The sequence below is a fragment of the Lissotriton helveticus genome, chromosome 1_1 (genome assembly GCF_964261635.1).
Source record: "Lissotriton helveticus chromosome 1_1, aLisHel1.1, whole genome shotgun sequence".
NCBI classification, from domain to species: Eukaryota; Metazoa; Chordata; class Amphibia; order Caudata; family Salamandridae; genus Lissotriton; species Lissotriton helveticus.
Genome location: NC_136057.1, coordinates 1613922908 through 1613942703, shown reverse-complemented (window position 1 = coordinate 1613942703; position 19796 = coordinate 1613922908). Strand labels below are relative to the sequence as shown.

General features: G+C 50.4%; 1 long non-coding RNA gene across 9 annotated transcripts in view; it reads left to right on the top strand.

Annotated features, from left to right (window-relative positions):
• Positions 1 to 19796, top strand: part of LOC144829232 (uncharacterized) — an 814902-nt gene that overhangs the window by 592781 nt on the left and 202325 nt on the right. For 2 of the 9 annotated variants that reach the window (XR_013610614.1, XR_013610613.1), the window contains 2 exons: positions 16505 to 16689; positions 16801 to 16857. The exons of the other annotated variants lie outside the window; for them this stretch is intronic. This is a non-coding gene — a long non-coding RNA (uncharacterized LOC144829232). The remainder of the gene's footprint in view (positions 1 to 16504; positions 16690 to 16800; positions 16858 to 19796) is intronic. 9 annotated transcript variants of the gene reach the window in all.

The following is a 19796-nucleotide window of genomic DNA, read 5'->3' as shown; positions in this document are numbered from 1 at the left end:
ACACTCTCAATTTGTGGGAGCACATTAGTGAGTGACAGGGGGATCTATACCCGGTCCTGACGAAGGGGCATGTCGCCCCGAAACATGTTGACCCACACAGGAGAGCAAGGCTAGTAACCCGCTCTTGCCCTCCGCCTCACCCCTTTTAACAATACCAGCCAGTGCCTATTAAATAGTTTTTTCTACCACTAGGCCAGGTATTTTTTAATCCTCACTCGTAATATCACTCCTGACCCCACTGACACTCACCTCATTTCACTCACATAGCACTCACAATAAAAAGGTGCTCCGGCGTAGTCGCTTGTCGCAGCACTGCCCCCTCCCGCAGCGGGGGCGGGAAGACCCCGATGATGAAGCATGACACCAAGGGCCCTTTTGGTGTGTGAGGGGTATTTTAACACACTGAGTATATTCCAACAACATCGGAATATCTACTGATTTATTTTCAGGTGGTCTCTGTTGATTATTCATTCATTCAAAACATAGGCATTTGGATTCGAACATGACCAAAGTCCACATTCAGGATAGGACACAGCCTTCTGGCCCACATCCCGGAGGCCGGGCGGCGTAACAATAAGGAATGCCACCAAGAAAGACATAACCAATGTATATAAACACGCCAGGATTTCTAACATCCGCAGTTTCCGTTTAGGTTTTGTTTCTGCGTCCCCCCTTTATGCACGTCATTCATTCCTCTGTTCATGTCTTGCATGTAGCCCACCCACCACCCATCCGCGCAGGTGGTTTTGCAATCCGAACCCCATCAACACCCAACAACTAAACACCCCCCCCCCCAAAAAAAGAACGCGGCATCATCAATAGAGTGCATGCAAGAGTCAGGTAGTTTCTCACGGCCCGATAGGGTGCAGACCCCACATTTACAGTCCTTTCTCTGGGACACAAGACAACTTATAGGGTTACAAGATAGGGAACATCAGCGCGTGCCCAGCAGGGCACTACCCCAACACAGATCCCCCTGCCGTATCTCTCACCACGTCCTCTTCGGAATCAGAACCCTCAGGGATGAACAATTCGGCGCTAGTGGCATCCGAGTCATTATCCGACACCCCCGCAGCACACATCACCCTCCAAGCTAGTAGGTCCTCCTGCAGTCTCTCATCGCGTCGCGTGCGCTGCATGTGCGTTTCTTCAGCCAGGCACCACTCCCGAACATCCTTAAGCCAAAGGGACAGTGCAGGGGCCCTCTGCCCCATCCAAGTGATAGCCACCCGCCGCCGAGCCAACACTAACAGCAACTGCAGGAACTTATAGGACAAGTTCCTCTTCTTGGGCTTGGGCACCAACGCCAGGAGGCAATGAAGCGGCTCCAGATTAATCCGGAGGCCCGTGACACGTCCGATGTGGTCCACCACCTCCTTCCAGAAGTAACCAACCTGCGGGCATTCCCAGGCCAGATGAAAGAACCCAGCGCTCAACGTCCCACATCTAGGGCAGTCATCTCGCCTGTCTGCGGAAATACGCTTCAAGGATACCGGGGTCATGTAGGTGCGATGCATAAAATTAAAGTGGATCAACTTGAACCGCGCATTACACAAGACTCTCCGGGTCAGGAGCCCGATACGTTTGCGCTGTCCCGGCTCCAAAGCCATCCCCAGATCCGCCTCCCAAGCCGCCCAGGACGGCGCGGTCGGCGGGGCCAAATCCCGCCGCATGGCTGAATACAGTAGGGATATCAACCGCTTTCCCCTACCGCAGGAAAGGAGGATGTTAAGGGTGTGCGTCAGCGGTGGCGCCTCCGGGAACTGGGGCCAGGTGGTCCTCGCCACCTCCTGGAGTCCCCTATAGTGTAAATATTGTCCCCTGCTCAGGCCAAAGGCGTCCGAGGCTTTCTCAAAAGACACGAAGGAGTCATCCGGATAAAGGTCCGCCAGAGTCTCACAGCCTCCGTCTCGCCATTCCCGGAAGGACACACTTTTCCCCATCAACAATACTGGGGCCAGGATCCACACCGGTTGCTCCCTATGAAAGGGGGCTCGCTTCAAGATCTTTTCCACAAACCGCTGCCAGACTTTGGCCGTGTGACGTACCACATAGGGTAGGGCTGCATCCGCGCCCCGTCCTTGCATCAAAGCCACCTGTAGAGCCTTCTCGTCTGCACTGCCCGCCAGGAGCTGTAGTTCCCAGTTGTCCGCAGCCGCGAACCATCTCGCAGTCGGCAGGAGCTGCGCTGCGTAGTAGTAGAGGTCAAATCTCGGGGCCTCTAGCCCTCCCTCTTCCCAGCTCCGGACCACGGTATTTAGAGCTACTCTGCTACGTCCGCCTGTCCAGAGCAGAGATGTAAGCAGGGAATTGAGCGTGCGGAATATTCGCGGGTGGAGCGGGCATAGCGTATTCTGCAGTACATACAGTACGCGAGGCAGCATCACCATTTTGGCGACCGCCAACTGTCCCATAAGGGACAGAGGAAGCGTATTCCAAAAGGACACGGATTGGTGCAGAGAGCGGATCACTCGTTCCGCGTTGCGGGTCAACAACTGGTCGTCAGACGGAGCCACTTGGATACCCAAATACCGAAAGGCTTCTAGTTCCCAGCGCAGCCCTAGGCACGGGAGGTCCACGGCCGGAGCGACGGCGTATCCCGCCAGAGGAAAGATTAAAGACTTCGCAGGATTAATACGCAGCCCGGAGGCCGCACCAAAGCCGTCTAGCAACTGCAACTGCAACTGCAATAAAGCGGGGACCGAGTCCTCTGGGGATGACAGGTAAAACAGAGCGTCATCCGCATGAAGGGAGACCACGTTCACGGTATTTCCGACTTTAATGCCCCATTGCTCCAGCTCAGTCCGAACAGAGACCGCCAAGGGCTCAATCGCGAGGGCGAAAAGGAGCCGTGACAGGGGGCACCCCTGTCGTGTGCCCCGCTCCAAGGGCCACTCCTCTGAACGGGCCGATCCTAGCCGAACCTTAGCCCGGGGAGCCCCATAGAGCCCTGCTCTCCGGAGCACCTCCAGGAGGTACCCCCAGCTGACAGTGTCAAAGGCCTTAGCGAGGTCTATGGACACCAAGACCTGAGGATCCACGCTACCTTGCACCCCATGGAGGACATGATTTAGATGCCGAAGGTTCATCGCGGTGTTACGACCGGGGATAAACCCACACTGATCCCGGTGGACCAAATGTGCCATGTGCGGGGCCAGGCGAGTGGCCAACAGCCGGGTAAGGATCTTCACGTCCGTGTTGATTAGGGTGATAGGCCGGTATGCTGCCGGATCCAACTTGTCCCCTCCCGGCTTTAAAATCATGCAGACCTCCCCCTGGTTCATAGTAGGCGGGAGACTACCGGTCTCCAGGGCTTCACCATAGACCCGCAAAAGAAGGGGGCCCTGGATATCAGCAAACGAGTGGTAGAACTCCGGTGGAAAACCGTCACCACCCGGCGCCTTAGCTCGCGGTAGGGCAGCCATAGCCACTGGTGCGTCCAGTTCCTCCATCGCCTCTTCGAAAAGGACCTGAAGGTCCAATCCTTGGAGGTAAGGCTGATAGGAGTCCTCCGTGATTGTAGGGTCCGCCGTATACACCTTCTGGAGGTGAGATCGGAGCACCTCGAGAATAGCCGACTCCGAGTGTGCCACGTCCCCCGTGGGAGCCCGCAAGGCAACAATCCGTTCAGGGGCGAACTCCCGTCGAAGGATCCAGGCCAGCAAGCGCCCAGATTTATCGCCCTCCCGGTGGAGACGGTGCCTAAATTGGCCTAAGGTGTATTTGTCCAGCCAGGTAAGAGTGTCATGTATGGACACCTGAGCCTCCTCTTCCACCGCACAATCCGAGGCTGCGGGCTCCGGCAGAGACTGACAGCGCCGGAGTCGGTCCTCCGCGTCTCGCAAGTCACAGAGCAATTGTTTCCGGACCCCATAGGTGAGGCCCATACAGGCCCCCCGTACCACCGCCTTCAGAGCCTCCCATTTGGTGGAGTAGGCCAGGTCCTCGTCTCCCCAGTTCAGATCCACATAATCAGTCAGGACAGTCTCTACATGGTCCTTCCCCACCTGATCCTGCAAGAGGTCCACTTGCATCCGCCAAGTACGGGGACGCGCAGTCTGGTCAGCCCAGTGCGCTACGCATGTCACCGGAGCATGGTCCGATAGAAACCGTGCCTGATGGGTAACCGTCAATGAGAGAAACGCGGCAACATTGGCCGCAAGTATGCGGTCCAGTCTGCTATGTGTGTTGTGTGTCGGAGTATAGCAGGTGTAGAGTCTTTGAGTGGGGTGGCCCGTACGCCTTACATCTACAGCGCCTAGGTTATGCATCACCTCCTTGAGGCGGGCTGTCATGCGCGGTTTTGTGCCAGTGCGAGGAGGGTGTCTATCTAACTCCGGATCTAACACGCAGTTAAAATCCCCGAACCAGAGGAAGGGGGTGTCGAGATCCGAGACTATGAGGTCCTGAAGATGGGAAAAGAAAGCAGGGTCATCGGTATTCGGTGCATAGGAATTCAATAGCAGGAAGTCCCTACCATCTAACTTAATCCGTAGTAGCAGGTACCTGCCCTCAATGTCCGCCTCCACATACTGCACGGCACAGGGCACTCCGGGTGCAACCCAAATAAGGACCCCTCTGGCATACGTGGAGAAGGAGGAATGGAACACCTGGCCCCGCCATTTCCTGGACAACTTCTGGGCACCCTCCTCATTCAAATGGGTCTCCTGGAGGCAGGCAACGGAGACCCCGTGGCGTTTAAGAAAGGAGAGGATCCTGTGTCGTTTGGTGCAAGTGTCCAACCCCCGCACGTTCCAGGTTAAGAATTTGAAACCCATAGTTGGTAGGTACGCTTATCCGGGCTGTATATCACAGATAGTGTGGTCCGCCACCCCCGGGCCTGCACAGCATCCGGGCCGGTAAGTCTAGCCCACTCGATCCGCCACACTGAGACCTGCAATACAATACACTTGATGCCAGCAACAACTACTCTCCCCAACCCCACCCTCCCCCAAAGAACCCCCAACCCCCCCGAACTTCCACCCCCATTCCCACCCACAAGCAAGATGACAGCAACAAAAAAACATGCTACCCTGCCCTCCCCCTGCCGGTGCCAGGACATACACAGCCACCCCATTCGTCCACACAACACACACCCACAACAACCAAGCAACCCCCCCACCCTGACCAACTTCCCCTCGGGACCCATACATTCAGGATAGGCCCCGGGCTCATCCACCAAGGGCAGACCGAGGACAGGCCCCTCCCCATCCGGATTGAGAAAGAGCTTCCACCCCACAGCGCCTCATCAACAGGATGCAAGTCCTCCGCCTCACCCAATCACCCAATAACAAGAGATATGGGACACAAGCATACCGAACTATCCAGAGTCCCAGGAGGAGGCCTCTCATCGGAGCACAAAATCCCAAAAGTCAAACAGTACCTCCGGGCGGAGCCGGCTCCAGCGTTGGTTCAGAAAGCCCAGTCTCCGGAATCACCGGGGCTGAGGAGTTCACATCTGGCACAGTGCCCCGCAGGGTATCAGGAACCAAGGCTTCCCCGGGGGCGGGTGCGCCCGAGGTCCCCGGGTCAACCTCTGCCAACAAGGATCTCATGCGCAGAGCACCATCTTCTCCCACCGTGATTCTAGGTCCTTCGGAGCCCTCCGATCTAGACCGGCGTCTATGTCGACCTCGCCGTCGTCGTTGGGGTCGGGTCCCCCACGTCTCTTGGGGCCCCCCGCGTTCCCCCGGGGGCAGGTCGTCTCCCCGTATCTCCAGCCACTCCCACACCTCCGCTGGGGATTCGAAAAAGTGCGCCCGGCTCTGTGAGATCACCTTCAGCTTAGCCGGGTACAGGAGCATATATTGGAGTTGCATCTCGCGGAGCTTCTGCTTAACGCCCAGGTAGGACTTCCTCTGTTCTTGCACCTGCTGAGTGTAGTCAGGATAAATGGATATACGACTGTTTTCAATGGTGAGTGACTCCGCCTCCCTCGCGGCCCTCAAGATGCAGTCCCGATCCTTATAGTTCAGGATCTTCGCGATCAGCGCCCTCGGGGGCTCGCCTGGACGCGGAGGGGGGACCAGGGCCCTATGCGCCCGCTCTATGACGAAGACATCCGACAGACCGCGTGGGCACAACTGAGCCCGAATCCAGTTCTCCAGGAACCTCTCAGCATTCCCCGCCTCCAACCGTTCCGGTACACCCAGGAGCCTGATGTTGCTCCGACGCGCCCTGCCTTCCGCATCCTCGGCCCTCCTTTCCAGTCGTGGCCGTGAGTTGCTTGACTGTCTGCTGGAGAGAGGACACCGCTCCCTGTAGTTGGGTAATGTTACCTTCAGCATCTGAGACCTTGTCTGCCACCTTACGGAGGTCTGTCCGGAGAAGGTTGACATCAATCGAGACTGTCTCTATCTGCCTCTCTAGTGCTGAATGGGAGCCCTGTATAGCCTTCAACAGTTCCGCCCGGGAGGGCTCCGATGACCCGTCCGCGCCCTCCTCTTGACCGGTCTGGCGCGTTATCCTTTGCGAAGGCAGCCGCTGGGTAGTATATTGTGTGATGGTATTTGGCTGGGTGGACTTCGACATCCTCTCCTTGCGAATCTCCCCCAGTCTGGTGGCACCAATCCTCGACGGCAGATCTTCAAGGGCCACTCACAGCGATCGCCTCCCAGGCTCGTGCCTCCGGTCCGTTCCCCAAATCTCGGCCGTGTACCAGTCCTCGCCCCGAAGCAGCCCCAGGCGGTGGGAGGATGAAGGGCGTCCGGAGAAGGCCGGCAACGCCACGTTTATGTGGTAACCAGGTCCACGCAGCCTCCAACCGGGGTGCAGGAAGTGCCCAGCCCCACCAAAGTATCAATGGCAGCAGGAGCAGTCCGGGCCAGCGGCGTGACCCCAGGAAAGGCGCCCCAGGGAGGAGCAGAACCCCTAGGATGACAAACCGCAACGTCCAGCAGATCCGACGTTCGCCCCTGGGCAGGTGGTGGGGCCTGGGGGCAAGCAGGGCGCCACAGGACGCCGGCCCGCGCAAGCAGCGGAGAGCCCAACCGGCAGGCCTAGGCCACCCCAGACTACTAGTAAGGGGCAGCGGCTACTCCATTGCAAGTTCCGGCTGGGCGACGACAGGATACCCCGTCGCAGGCAAAGGATGGAGGCACCGTGTGGAGGGGCAATATCCAGGTGTGGGGGGTCCTGCACCACCCCGCAGGTCTCAGCCACCACAGGCTCCCAGTACCCAACCGTCAGCGGGACCCCAGTGCCGCGGCACCTCAGTGGGGGGCAGCGGCCATCCAGCTGCAATCCCGCTCCTCACGGCAGACGGCCACCTCAATGCAGTTCAAAGATGATGCGATGTGGGGGAGGGGCGGAAGTTAGCTGCCTCGGACCCCAGGCCGGCACTCCAGGGCTCCAGGTGTCACAGGAGGTCCCCACCAGGGAGCACACACGCGGTCGGGGTGCTCCCAGTCCGACAAGCGTGGCCGCCTCAGTGCAGTCAGGATTATGGCGGAGTGGGGGAGGGGCGGTTGTCCGGCCCGTTCGCCCTGTGGTGATTCGTTCCCCGCTGCTGCCACAGAATCCAGGCCGGCACCTCAGACCCCAGAGGACAGAGGGGCACACAGGCAGGGGAGCGCTCCCGCGATCGGGAGGTTCCGTCTCTAATAGGCACGGATGCCGCAATGCAGCCTCAAGATGGTGGCGGCCTGGGGGAGGGGCGGGAGTCCGTCTCTGCGCGCCCCGTATTGCCTCATCTGCCGCCGCTGCTCCAGACTCCAGGCCGGCTCCTCAGGACCCCAGAGAACAAAGGAGGTCAGGGCCAAGGAGCAGTCCCGCGATCGGGATGCTCCTCCCCGAGCAAGCATAAGCCGGCCAGTGCAACAGAGGCGCCGCTCTCACCTCCTCCAAGCGCGGGCGATGCCGGGCAGTGAAGAGCCGCCGCAGGGCCCCAGCCACACACACAGTCTATTCAGATGCGGAGCCCCGGATGGCAGCGGGCTCCGCCGGCCCGCAGCAAGCACCTCAGACTCTCGGGACGCCTCACAGCCGAGCCGCCATCGCAGCGCCGCTCCGATGCAGGCCTCAGTCCCCGGCCTCACATAGGCGGCAGCCCAGCCTTCCAAGCTCCGGGGTCGTCCTCTGGGGAAAAACGGGGGAGACAACCAGCGGACCTCCAGCCAGGGGGGCCCCCAGCAGTCAAGGAGCTTCCGACCCTCGAATCCGGCAAAACGCAGCCCAGGTAGGATTTATTTAAAGGATATATGGGTCCACGGGACGGGAGCTGGAGGAGCTTACGTCCTGTCGGCCATGCTGCTTGGCCACGTCCCCCCCCTCCGCCCGGTCATCTTAATGTGCATGTGGACAGTCTCAGTCAGCAGTATTTAGCCAATCACGAGTGGCGTCTCCATCCAGAGGTAGTCCTTCACATTTTCAGATTGTGGGGATAGCTTCAGTTGGAGGAGTTTGCCACTTACGAGAACGCGCACTGCCCGGCATTCTGCAGTCTCCAGTATCCATCGTGGGGAGCGCTGGGGGAACATGTGTCAGTTAGATTGAGGTTCACAACCTCCTTACATGTTTCCTCCCATACCCTTGGTTCCTCTGGTTCTGAGGAAGATTCGCCAAGACCAGGCCGAAGTCATATTGATCGGCCCAGATTGGCTGCTAAAGGTGTGATACACAGACCTCCTTTGCCTCTCACTGCACCCTCCTTCTGTCTCCCTCTCAGGGCAGACCTCCTCTTGCAGTTGCAGGAGCAGGTTCTTCCTCCAGAGCCAATACCTTCATGCCTGGAGTTGAACAGGGCAACCTGAGTTCCTTCTCTCTACCAGTGTGGTGGACCTTATAATATCCGCCATAAGACACTCCACCAAATCGGTTTATTCTGGTAGGTGGGCCAAGTTTGTTAAATGGTGTGGAGAGCGTTTGATTGATCCTTTGCAAGCCCATTTATCTGATGTTCTGAGTTTCTCTCTTTCCCTAGCGCAACAGGGTTGTCCAGTAGCTGCTGGTAGGGGCTACATATCTGCCTTGTCAGCTTTTCTCTGTTTACCAGATCAACCCTTATTGTTTAAATCTCCCATTGTCATGAGATTCATTAAAGGTCTCATAAATAGGTTTCCTCCCACTCCTTTTATTGTGCCTCAGTGGGATTTAAATTTGGTTCTCACATACTTGATGGGTTCACCCTTTGAACCGTTAAATAGTTGTTCCTTAAAGTTTCTAGAGTTTAAAACTATATTTTTGCTTGCAACAGGACTGGGTTGCGATCACGTCCGCTAGGAGGGTGAGTGAATTTCAAGCTCTTAGCTCCAAGGTTTCTGTTTCATCATTCCATGTTGATAAGTTGGTTCTTAGGACCAGAGCTGCTTTCCTGCCTAAGTTAGTCACTCCTTTCCACTTGGGGCAGTCCATCACCATACCAACTTTCTATCCTCCCTCCCTTTTCTAAGGAGGAGAAGAGACTTCATCTCCTGACCCCAGGAGGGTGGTCAGCTTCTACTAGGACAGAACCAAGGATTTCAGGTTGATAATCATCTTTTAATTGGTTATGTGGGCAAGATGAAGGGCTAGGCTGTTCACTGAAGAATTCTGTCCAGGTGGATAATCCTGTGCATTAAGATCTGCTCCTCCTTGGCCAAAAAGGAGTATCCTGAAGGTATTTGTGCTCATTCTACGGGAGCTAAGTCTTTTTGTTCGGCTTTAGCTAGAGGTGTCTCTGTGGTAGACATCTGCAAGGCGGCAACATGGACCTCTCTCCACACTTTTGCAAAGCATTATTGCTTGGATTTAGACGTGAGGAGGGATGGCCATTTTTTTGCACGTTCTGTGCTGCAGGACTTTTTTTGTATAGGCACACAGGCACCTTTCCTGGGTGCGGGACTGCTTGGGGATTCAATTAAAAAGGTGAGGAATCCACAGGCAGATTTATCCATTGGGAGAACAAGCTACTTAACTTCGGTAACGCTTTTTCTGGTGTATACAGTATCTGCTTGTGGATTCCTCACTGACCCACCCAGCTCCCCGTTGCCTGTCTGCTTATACCAAAAAAAGAATCCATGCATATTGTATGTGATTTATTGTTGGAATCATGTTATACGTGACACTAGGAAATGCCTATGATCAAGAATTTCCAGATTGGGTTGTGTTTTCTATACTATGTATACTCGTGAAAATGTTGTTGGTTCACCCGTTTGCCTTGAAGGCACGGAAAAAATGGGTGGAACTGAGGTCAGCACGCCAATGAGGTCTTCTTATGGGTCCAATGACCTCACGCAGAGTCGCGTTCGGAGCCGTTCCATTGTGACTTCCTCGTAGATGTGGGAGAGCTGTGGATAAAAGTTTCTGTGGAATGCTGCATATTGGGGGTAATTCAAAAGGTGAGGCATCCACAGGCAGATACTGTATCCACCAGAAAATGCATTACCGAAAGTAAGTAACTTGGTCTTCCCTGTCTAACATGGTAACAATGTTGCCTCACACATTACTGCAGGCATGTATTGTGACACTTTAAGTGTTTGTGTCATTTTTACCTTTTGAAGTAGATGGAGCCTCTGAAGTGTCAATGTTGCTGAGTCCAGACACAGTTTCTGGCTCCCGGGTGGACTCAGTCATTTCCTCCAGGAGAGTTGGTGGTGGTTGCGTTGGTTGCCTGTTGCATAGGCCTCAGATCTACAGGTTGCCATCTTTTCTTTGGTCTTGGCTCGGAAGAGGACCTTTTGCGGATCTCTTCAATGGATCTCTGTGTAACCCCCACAGAGTTGATGCGCTTCTGGGTTTTCAGCCAGATTTTCTTCTTCTGTACAACTGGTACAGAGAGGGATGTTTTCCCAAGCAAGGCATCATCGTTTGCCACACACTCCCAAGTAAGTATTTCCAACTCCTTTTCTAAGAATTGTAATTTTCTCTTCCTCCCTCCAACCTCCTTCTCTGGATTCTGCCTGAACATTTCCTGCTATAGCGAATGCGACTTGTACCGAATCGGTAACGGCCAGACACTCAAATTCGTACGTACCAAATACCAATTCATAAATTGGGATTTGATAAGAATTGCAAATTAACTATCAGTGTTCATTTTCTTTGTACATCTAGCCCTTGGTAAAGTGCACTAGTATTGATGGCCCAAAGTTTATACCAGTTAAAGGTACCTTCAATATCGAGCTCTTGAATACTCTTCATAATAGATTGAAAGAACTCAAAACATGCCCAGCCCAGAACATTGGCTTTTGTTCTAAATTGGCATGAGTAATCAATGAAACAAAAACAGGACTCTCAATTACAGGGAATGGAAGACATCCATAAGAAAATGGGATTCAAATTGCCCAAAACCAATGATATTTCAGAAACCATAGAGTAAAGGGAGGAGGAAATATATAAGCCGTTTCAAGCTTCCCGATGGTGTCAGGAGATTTTGTTATGCACTGTAAGGAGTGCCTGTAAGCAGCACAGGTCGGTGCATTGGTAGAAGAGGCACAGGCAGAGACTGGGCAAGGGAGTGCAAGGGACAGGAGAGCAGCACACGTACAAGAGTGAGATGGGAGGCTGGCATGACACCTCACTTTCCACTGCAGGTGCAATCCTGTTCCTACCGATCTGAGGGGCAGAGTTAAACTAGTTGGTCTTGGAGTCCAACTGTTATCTTGGAAACTCTAAGGCTGACTGCAGGACAAGGCAGGAGATGTGGAATGTGCACCATGACTGAAAGGGGTCGCCCCTCAGCTGGTGGTGAAGACAGTTATGGCTCTAATCACCTTCTCCACGACACACTTTATGCACTTCTGCCCTTGAAAGAGTACCCAGATCAAGAATAAGGAGGCAAAGTTGAAATCCATGTTCCCCATCTGATCTCTTAAATATCACTGAACAATTTCTCAAAATAGGGGATAACTCTAAAAAAGTTAAGAAGAATTGCAAACCCTTTTTGAATGTTACACTCCCAATTCAATGTTAATCAATGGTTATGTTTCATTATGCCATGGGAGGCAAAGGTATGTCTTCTGTCTAAGGCTATTTGTCCACAGCAAGCACACTCGAGCACCACAACTCTTACTGCTGCTAGGAATGGTTGTTGAATGCTGTTACTGAATTATGCCATATATCAAAATATTGGGAGGATAGAGAAATATTCTGGGTCAAAACATCCCCCCTAAAGTATATCTAGCAATTACTCGGTCTGCACTTCTGTAGTGAAGGTCCTATTCATCCACTTTAGGTACTTGGGCCTAATGAGGTCATCAGAGGCATCTTTTTTTGGAAGCACAAGCCCTTGCCAACCAAAAGGTGGCATGCTTCATTATCTGGCTGTGCTCCTCGTTGGACTGGCGCTGCAATGCCCAACTGGCCACTTGAGGGAACTCTTTGCAATGATCGTTTACCCTGCCTCAAAGTCTAGAATAACCAGACCTATGCCCTCCAAAAGTAAGCATGAGGACAGAACTTATATGCGAGGTAGACTGGTCTGAAGAGTGACACATTCAAAATAAGTAAAGGTTCCCCATAAAACCTTTTTTTATGGCTTGGGGTTTTCTTAAAGTTTAATAAACTGTAGGAATCCCAAGGATAAGGATGCTCCCATAATTTATAAGAATCTGGTCAATGTGTTTCATGCCTTCTTCATCCCAGCAAATGATCAGTGGCAATTTGTCAGGACCTAAATGCACAGCCTAATCCACTCAAGTGAGTGTCATAATCAGTAAAATTATTATAATCCCGCCTAAAGAGATCTGCAAGAAGTGTCAGAAAGGAAAGAAATTACTTCTTTTGTAACTTACATCCCTGATTCAGGTGGTTTGTCCTTCAGACCCGTATGAACTTAAAAAGATATAAACACAGGACAAACAGCTGAAAATAAGATAATTTTACTTTATCTCTGATACCCTCAGTCTTGTTTTCACTCTGTTGCGTCTTTAAATCTTCGTTTCCACGCACATAAAATTCCCTACATCTGTAATATAATGCGTGCAGCCCTTATCTGCCTTAAACACGCATCAACTCCTATTCGCATGATAATGACCAACTGTAAATTCCATCTGATAGCCATTTATGTTTAGGAGCCTAATACAGAGACCATTTTTGCTATTAATTCATGATAAATAAAATATGTTTCATTTATTCTTTCTACAAGACACATACTTTTGTCACCATTCTGTTGCGCTTATGAATCTCCATGTTCTTATGCACATTAACTACTTATACCATCAATTTGCGTGTAATTCTTCTCGGTTTAAAACACACATCGACTCCTATTCGCTAGATAATCGGCAACGTTCTATTTCTGTAATCTTGGCAAGTTCGTTAGTAATACATAGAGCAGGAAATTGCAAGGCTCTTAGGGCCATATGTATCAAGGCCAAATGGGTTCGCAAACGCCGAAATTCGCAGAATTTCGGCGTTTGCGAACCCATTTTCGCAAAATGGTATGTATGAAAGAATTTGGGTGCAAAATAAGGAATCGCAAAATTTGCCATTCCTTATTTTGCGATTGCATTTAAGGAATCGCAAATTTTGCGATTCCTTAAATGCAATGTATTAAGCAAAATAAAAATCCAAAATGCCCTTAAGGAATCGCAAATTACCACCAACTTGTAGTTGGTGGTATTTTGCGATTTCTTTTACAAATGCACTTTATGCAATTTGTAAAGGTGCCATGTGACGCTCATAGATGCCCTTAGGGCATGTATATGTGCGCCATATGCGCACACATGTCATTTTCAGGGGTGCAGCAGGGTGTTCTTGAAACAACCCTGCACCCTTGAAATTATTCTCAATTTGCGATGAGCAAATTGCGAATCGCAAATTGAAAATAATATCGCATTCATTCCTATGGGCCTCCTGGCCCATAGAAATGAATGGGAAATTATTCCTTAATTGCGATTAACAATTTGCTAATCGAAATTAAGGAATCTTAAGAAATCAATAAAAAAAGCGATTTTCGGGGAGGAGCCAAGCTCGCGATCGTAATGGTCGCTTCATAGCTCGGCTCCGTCAGCCATCCGGCCTGCAACACATATCCTGCTTCATATCCTGCCCTAAGACGACACACTCGAGCGGATAAAGATGCGTGAATTATTGCTCGTACTCACCGTTTGACCTGGAGGCTCCTGCGTGCAGTGATTCCGAAGTTCTGCCCCCGGAGAGAACGGGGCCTCCATGGAGTCGGGACCGGGGCCTTGCCTACTGGACTCAGCCTGGCGGTGGTGTCGATGGTAGCCCCGGCCGAGAGAGGCGCCTGACAGTGAAGGGCCGTTGTGCGAGTAACCCGGTGGATCCGGCCCGGGCCTGCCGCGGCGGCAGTGGTGCTGGTGCGGGGTGCGGCGCTCCGAGGACTAGTCGTGTGAGGGGATGCCCCCCGCCACTGTCCCGTCCATCCATCCTGGATCCATGCGCCCGGACTCTGTTCGTAGACCGCGCAGGTGTTAGTGCGGCGGACCCCCGACTTTGGCGGCTCTCCTTTCTGCACCAAGGCTGCCATTAGCGGGGTCCCCCCCCTTCATTTTTTTCCCTTTGTGTGCCGGAGGAGAACCGCATCTGTGTGCCGGCTTCGAGAGCCGTAAAGAGTGGTGTCGCGGCTGGAATTAAAAAATGGCGGCCGACGACCTGGGCTGTGGATATCCCCAAATCGGTGGACCTGAGATGTTGGACGGCACGGATACCTTGCTGTGTGAGCATGAGCCTACTATCGGTGATGTTATCAACGCCTTGCGATCCCTGCACGCGGCCTTGATCCCCGGTGCCCCGGGGGAACCTGTGCGATCCGCCGCCATCTTGGATGGACGGCTATTCACGGTATCCTCCTGTTTCGATGGAGCCGCTGCCTCGCCCCCCCTGGTCGCGGCGACGATTACTGTCGCCGCCCATCGACAGGTCTGCACCCCGGTGCATTGGAACCTTTGGTGACTCACTGTTTGGAGTTTGGAGACTTGGACCCCGGGCTCGGGCCTGTTCCTGTCCGAGCACCCAATGAACATGGTGGACTGTTGTCTATCTCTGCTTCGGTGGGGTCGTTGTCGTGTGCTGCGGGGAAGTTCCGGTTTTTTCAGATGGCGTGACTGAACTCCTGTGTTCTGTGGCTCGGGTTAATTTTCCTGGGACACTTGAACTATATACCCGGACTTCTGTTCTCTTGTCTGTTGATGGACCTCCCCGACCTACACCTTTGCCTAATATCTTTTCATTCGAGTGCTTTCTTCATACTGAGTTGCCTATTTCCTGCCGCTATGTGGTGGGTGGTGGTGGTCACTAAGAAAGGCCTGGGGTGAGACAACTAATTCCCGGTGGATCGCCGGGGTACAGCTTAGCGGCGGACCGGCCCGTACTCATGGCGTTGTGGGTGACCCCCTAGTGTGTTTTACGATTCTCGAGAATGTGTCGCTCTGGTTTTAAAATGTTACGTTTATATGGTTGGGCGGAGGATTGGGGCCGAACGTATTGTTAATTGATCCTTTACTCCCCCCCTCCTATTTCCTTCTTGTCTTTATGTTTTTTGTTTTTGTTTTTCATTCCTTTTTTCTTTTGTCTTTACTACATTTCGGGTTCGGTTTAGGGCGACAGGCACGCTGCTGGGGGGGGTAGGCCGTAGCCTTCTGCAGGGGTGCTGGGTGGGATGGGTAGGTTGGGACTTTTTCGTTGTCTTCCTTTTTAGTTCTATGGCCCCTTTTGTGTCTCTTTATAGGGGTGCCGCGTCTGTCCCTGTCTCCCATGGGCTATGTGGGTGGGGTTTGCATACCCGCTGCTTCCTCTATGGGGCTATGCTGCATTTTGAACACGACTCTCACGCCCTCCTCATTATTAATGTTCCCAATCCTTAAGTGTTTCTGCTGTGAGGTACTGGTATCAGCGCGGTGTTCTTCCCCTTCAGCTCTGTTTTTCCTCTTTTCTTTCCTTTCCTTAAGGTCAATATGGCGGGTTAGTTTTCCTTTCGGTTCCTGTTTTTGTCTCTAATATGCTGATGGGTGGTGGGTCTGAATGAGACGAGTGAAACTAATTATGGCTTTGATTTACTGATATTTGCTCTTACACTGATGTGCGTTGCTACGCCATTCTCCCACATTGTCACCCTTTAGCTTTATTGTTGTCAATGACTCGCTCTGGGAACCCGGTAACGTCTTGTGTTGTAGTCGAGCCTGCGATATTCCTTTTTGTATTATTATAAAATTAACCTTCATTGTTCCTTTTTGCTGGCCGTCTGTGTTCCCCCCCCCTTTTTTTGATGCTGTAATGATTGCGATTTACTGCGTTTTATTCCGTACACTGTCATCCTGGATTTATTGCTTGCCCTCTCGTATTAGTGGCCGGCCTGACTGGTTGTAGGCCCGTATTTGTATATCCTTTTTGTCCAAATAAAGGTTTTAAAAAAAAAAAAAAAAAAAGCGATTTTCTACATACATACCATTTTGCGATTTCTAAATAGCGATTCCTTAAAAATCGCTATTTAGAAATCGCAAAAGGGAATGTTGATACATATGGCCCTTAGTATATCGGACTGCTCCTTAAATTCACTGAATAATTTTTATTTGTTATGGATCCATTTAATGTTGGTCTCAGTCAGCTTTTGTTTTTATTATTGCAGATATCTGGATCGGTTGATTCAGTTTACACGTTCGACCTCTATTTCCTACATGTGAGGATGTTGGATTGGCTATCAATTAATCCCAGGCATCTCTTAAAAAATCCCACAGAGGCCTAAGGCGTGCAAATATTACTAATTTCTGTTTGGACCTTTCGTATAACATACATTTAATATTCCTTTTAAAGGTATGTTCACATTTCTTAGAGACCTCAAATTATTGTCTCAAAAAATAGAGATTTCATAACATCCGGGCAACCGTATGATTAAAGGTCGCTCTCTATTTTCTTTGTAATTAGACCTTCAGGAACTGAAGAATTATGCCAAGTTTGTCGACCTTTCGACCGAACTATTAGGTATGTGCCTTTATTAAATTTCGAGATTTTGCTATGTGCTTTGTCTGATACAATATCATAATCTCTATTTATCTGGACAATGTTGTCCAGCTTTTGTTATCTATTTTCAGAATCATTTGGGACCGTTTTTCCCCCTCAAGGCAGTTTTGAGTCGTTACAGGTCCTTCTATTCATTTGTTCATAGTGAGCTTGTTATTACTCTTCATCTCTATTCTGAACTATACTATATCTTTCATGCTGCCCTCTTTGGTTTTGGTGCAACTTTATATCTATTTGACTGATTCTTAAGAAACACTTTTTTCGTTATCCTTGCATGTTCACTGATTTTCACACGATCATATATCCTCTATCATATGTTTTCTGATCATCACAATAGCGCATGATTTGAGAGCACAAGTGAATTTAATTAACTTTATTTTAGCTTCTAACATAAGGAGATGTGCATTGACTTAATGTACCTTCAACATGTATTTGTCGATGATGTCTTTCCATGCGGTTTCATGATGAAGGCGGCACTACCGCCGAAATGCGCGTCGGAGAATCAGCACCACATTTTTACTTCTTTAATGTGATGTGTGTGTCCATTGACATAAGAGTGGCCACGTCTTTGTTTTAATAACTGTAATTTTTGTCTGTGTATTCCACGTCTGTGTTTACATCAACTTAGATCTGCACAGTCTAAATAGAATAATATAATTAAATCAGATAGTGAACGACATGATTGAGCTGCAATTTAAACTGTGCATAGAAAAATGAAGTTATCAACATGTTATCCATTTTTACGTAATGTTTGTTGTAATGTTTAGCCACCTTGTTAATGATTTTGTAATTAAAATTAAATAATATTTTTGCGTATTCTCTTGGTACATTGAGTTGTTTTCTTTTAAAAATGTCTACTTGAAGGTCTGTTATCAGATTTGTTATACCTGTATGTTGCCTAGCGATTAATTTTTGCCATTGCATTTTCCCTGTCCTAGGAACTACCACAAGTTACAGGGGGTCCCTCTATTTTGTCCATTATATTAAACAACATAAAATAAACACTCTGTTTTTAGTTTTTTTATTTTAAATTTATTTTATTCGTAAAGCGCAACATTCATCCTGATGGATATCACGGCGCTGTTTTGCGGGACACATGGTAGTTTGTATTAGGTGCATCTGCTGCTCACACTTACGTCATGGGAAAAGGCTGGATTTTTCATTTGTTCCTAAAAGTTACATAGTTCTCCGTAAGGCGTAGGTCTAGGGGTAGTTTGTTCCAGTAGAAAACCACAATGCCCCTGCACTCGTACAGAAGTGTAATTAAGGTGTGTGATAACAACACTGTCAATTAGCTCAGTATGAGGGAAAAATTAGAACAACATCCAACTTATTCAAGTAGATCAATTGTCGGTAATCATTTTTCAGACAAAATAGGGAAGGAAAATCAGGATGTAATCCGTTGTTGGTACGAAAGAGTTTCGTTTATTGTTCCTTTAGGTAGGCCAACACGTGTTTCATCGCAGGGAAACAGACTGCGAATCTTCAGGGCCTAATAGGTGAGGTGCAAAGGCCACCTCGGATAAGTGTATTCGAAGGATCCTGTAAGGCGGAGTTTCACTGGTTGAGTGAAGTCGCACTCCGAGACCGGATAAGTCTCTTAAATAAAGCACAAAGTGTAAACCGGGAGGAGAGGATTGACAGGTAACTTCAGATACGTGACGTTGTCAACAAACACGAAAGGCGGGTACACCTTGTCGTAGCAGTTCTCCCTCTTGAGTTTCCCGGCGCCGTTTTCCAAGGACGGGTGGAAAACGGCGCCGGGAAACTCAAGAGGGAGAACTGCTACGACAAGGTGTACCCGCCTTTCGTGTTTGTTGACAACGTCACGTATCCCGGTTTACACTTTGTGCTTTATTTAAGAGACTTATCCGGTCTCGGAGTGCGACTTCACTCAACCAGTGAAACTCGGCCTTACAGGATCCTTCGAATACACTTATCCGAGGTGGCCTTTGCACCTCACCTATTAGGCCCTGAAGATTCGCAGTCTGTTTCCCTGCGATGAAACACGTGTTGGCCTACCTAAAGGAACAATAAACGAAACTCTTTCGTACCAACAACGGATTACATCCTGATTTTCCTTCCCTATTTTGTCTGAAAAATGATTACCGACAATTGATCTACTTGAATAAGTTGGATGTTGTTCTAATTTTTCCCTCATACTGAGCTAATTGACAGTGTTGTTATCACACACCTTAATTACACTTCTGTACGAGTGCAGGGGCATTGTGGTTTTCTTCTTGTTCTAGTATGTACCAAGCTTGGTCCATCGTTGAGCGGTTGTGAGGTTTTACCGTTCGCCCCATTGCCTGTACCAACTACTGTATACTTTTGTTTCAAACTTTAACTTTACGGACACTCTGGTTGTGCGCCTTGTAATTCTGGAATACCCAAAAAACCCCTCAGTTGCCAGTGTAGTTTGTTCCAGTGTTTGACCACCAAGTATGAAAATGATCAGCCTACTGTTCTTACTTTCTTTATACGTCTGGGCCTAGCTAGTGCTTGGTGTTGCGAACTTAAGCACCTCGTGGGGACGTAGAGTTCGATTTTGTTCTGAAGGATTTTGGGTCCAAGGTTATGCAGTGCCTTGCGTGCATGACTCAGCAGCTTGAATTTTGCTCTTTGGCGCATAGGTAGCCAGTGGAGCTGTTTCATGCATGCAGATGCTGAACGTAATCTACTTTTGTTGCACACAAGCTTGGCGGCCGCATTTTGCAGTACTTGTAGCCGAGAGGTAGTCTTCCATGCCCACATGCAGTGCATTTCATAGTCTAATCTGCTGATGAGTAATGCCTGTGTAACCGTCCTTCTACATTCTAGTGGGATCCACGGAAAAAGCCTTCTTAGGAGTTTTAAAATCGCAAAACCTCTTCCACACCAATCCGCACATGATCCTGCAT